This window comes from Ambystoma mexicanum, chromosome 3q (genome assembly GCF_040938575.1).
Source record: "Ambystoma mexicanum isolate Mex_15411 chromosome 3q, UKY_AmexF1_1, whole genome shotgun sequence".
Taxonomy (NCBI): Eukaryota; Metazoa; Chordata; class Amphibia; order Caudata; family Ambystomatidae; genus Ambystoma; species Ambystoma mexicanum.
In genome coordinates, this window is record NC_090926.1 from 1,025,053,931 (window position 1) to 1,025,056,984 (window position 3,054).

General features: G+C 53.2%; 1 pseudogene; it reads right to left on the reverse strand.

Annotated features, from left to right (window-relative positions):
* Nucleotides 1–929: 929 nt before the first annotated feature.
* On the reverse strand, nt 930–1,080 carry LOC138448139 (5.8S ribosomal RNA; annotated as a pseudogene).
* Nucleotides 1,081–3,054: the final 1,974 nt, after the last annotated feature.

Consider the following 3,054-nt stretch of genomic DNA (forward strand, 5'->3'; position numbering starts at 1 on the left):
GTTGAATCCTGCAGGCGGACTGCACAGACCCCACCAGTTTACCTCAACAGTTTCACGCCCTCTTGAACTCTTTCTTCAAAGTTCTTTTCAACTTTTCCTTATGGTACTTGTTAGCCATCGGTCTCGCTGCCGTATTTAGCCTTACATGGAGTTTACCACATGCTTTGGGATGCATTCCCAAGCAACCTGACTCCAGGAAGACCTGATCCCGGCGCCCCAGAGCCCGCTACCGACCTAAAATCGTACGCAGGGTGAGACTCGATCAGAAGGACTTAACCCCCTGAGCGATGCCGGGGAGTTGGTCTTCTGTACGCCACATTTCCCACGCCTGCCGCTGAACTGGGATTCGGCGCTGGGCTCTTCCCTCTTCGATGGCTGCTACTGAGGGAATCCTGGTTAGTTTCTTTTCCTCCGCTTGGTAATATGCTTATATTCAGCAGGTCCCCACGTCTGATCTGAGGCCTTACTCAGGGGGAGCACAAAGCTTGGCGCAGCTGGCTCTCAGGCCCGTACGGGAGGTTGACCCAGCCCTGTGCCTCTGGCGCAGCAGATTGTGTGCTGTCCTGATCTGCGGCCGAAGCCCACATGGCCATCCTGCGCCGGTAGCCGTGGGACACCACAGACAGCCACAGAGCATCGCCAGGTGCCCTGGGGTAAGGTGAAGGGGCACAAGACTTTTTTCAGGCCCGCTGCCGCCGCCACCACCACCACATCCGGGGCGGGTCAGCCAGCCGACCGCCCTGAAACTTGCATGAAGCAGGGAAACTGGGGAGGCCAAGATGCACCGGCAATGGACCTGCGCGCCAGATCCAGGGATCCTGCAATGGTGCTGATCGGGGTCTGACCTAAGGGGGACGAAGGGAACGGGGTCCATGCGACAGCCCCAGCCATGCTCCTAGGAGAGAACCCCGGGGCAATTGATGTACAAGCAAACCCCAGACAGGTGTAGCCAGGGGAGGAACCCGGGGCCGCATGGTGCAATCGAAGTGTTGATCAATGTGTCCTGCAACGCACACCAATTCTCACAGCAAGCTGCATTCTTCATCGACACGTGAGCCGAGTGATCCACTGCCAAAAGTCACAGGTAACTTTTTTTTTGTTCCAGACGTCAGCCTGACACTGCCAGTGCAGGAGAGGCCGGGGGGAGGCAGCGCCACCTGTGGCGAGACAGCCCAGCGCCCTGACTAGATCGGCCGAGACCATCGTGGTTTAAACAAAGAGGAGAGGGGGCTGCGTGGGGCTCCATTTACGGTGAGTGGTTGGGGACATCCCCAGCAGGTTAACCCAACCCTGCCAGGCGTCCCCGCAGACCCCCCTACGGTGGAAGGGAATCCCTGCTCTGCAGTGCCTGGTTGGCCACGCACCCCGGAACGCTCTGCGAGAAGTGCCATGGGCTATGGGTGTGCACGTCTGGGATGCAACCGAGGTCAGGCCCACGGCTCTCCCTCCAGCTGCTCCGCTGTTAATGATCCATTATGCCCCCACTCACAGGCAGATACCCAAGCACTACATGTCCCAATTCACACTCAAATACCCCAATTCTCCTTCCAAACACGCGTTCCAGATTCAAATGCCACCTCCCTCCCAACCCACATGCCACCATCCCTCCCTCGGAACCCACACAAAGACACCAACATCCGTCCCTCCATACCTACACCGAGAAGCTCCACCTCTCAGAGCCACACCCATATGCTTCACCTCTACCTCCAGACTCACACTCAGATGGCGCCATCCGCCCTCTCTCTGTACCCACACCCGATTACCCCCATCCCTTTGACACACACATGCTCCCACCCCTCCCATAAACCAACATCCTTCTCTCTAGACATACATACCCCATTCCCTCCATTCACACCCAGATGGCCCCTTCCTTCCCAACAGAGTGCTCCAGCCCTCACTCAGACCCACATGCTCCATCATTCCCTGACATGCCCCATCATATTCCCTGTCCATCCATTCCAGGTCAATGATGCCCCTGCTCTGATCCAGACTCTGCCAAGATGCCCAATCACTTCCTCAAGAACTATACCATGATGCCCCATCCTCCCTCCACACAGCAAGATGCCCCTATCCCTACCCCGACCAATGAACACCCATCTCTCCCTCCAGACCAGACTCACACCAATGTGTCCTATGCCTCCCTTCTCACACACAATCCCCTCATTCCTCCCGACCAACACCATTGCTTGCATCTTCTACACCTCACAAGTCTAACAGCTTGTGGTCCTACATTAATTCTTCTGTTTCTACAAATACTTCTAAAACATTGTGCAAGACTTACTTACCTGCAAGAAGTGCTTCAGCTCCCCTTGACTTTTGCCCAATTGGCTTTGGCTGGCCTGGCTCCCTGAATGACTCTTCTCTCCTCTGCTTGTGTGTCTTAACCTTCCTTCCAGGAAAGGGTTAAGTCAGTTTGCAGTGGGGGGGTTCAAAAGTACTTACCCGTTTCAGAATATTTGTGTGATCTCTTGTTGTATTCTGAAAACTCTTTTACTTTAACACTTATCTCAGTATTGCTCTAAATGTACCAGTGATATATTAATGTCCACAGTGTCCTAATTATTTAAGTCACCTGAGGGTGTAGGAATTGTGTGCGCCATCCCAAATGGGTACTTGCTGATTTAGAGAAACTAAGAGTGTGTATATTGGAGTGTATTTGTGTGTTACTATATATTGCCCCTTCTGAAGAAGAGTTATTCAAACAAACTGTTAACAAAATTAATAATTGTTTAATCAAGAAACCTTGAGTGTAAGTGTTTATTTGGATACTTGTCACTGTGAGTCTCTGTGTAACTACCCTACTGCTCACACTGACCCCTCTCGAGATACGCCTGGCTGCTCAGCCACACTACCAACCCGTTTAGTACAGACGTATACCAAAGGTTGGGTTCCCATTGTAGTGCCCCCAAATGGTATTGCTCCAAATCTTGCCTAACAACCCCATCCCTCCCATCAAACCCACATCAATGTGCCCCCATCCACACCAATATGACCCATGCCACCCTCCAGACAAACAGATGCCCCATACCTGTTTCAGACCGACACCAATGTGCC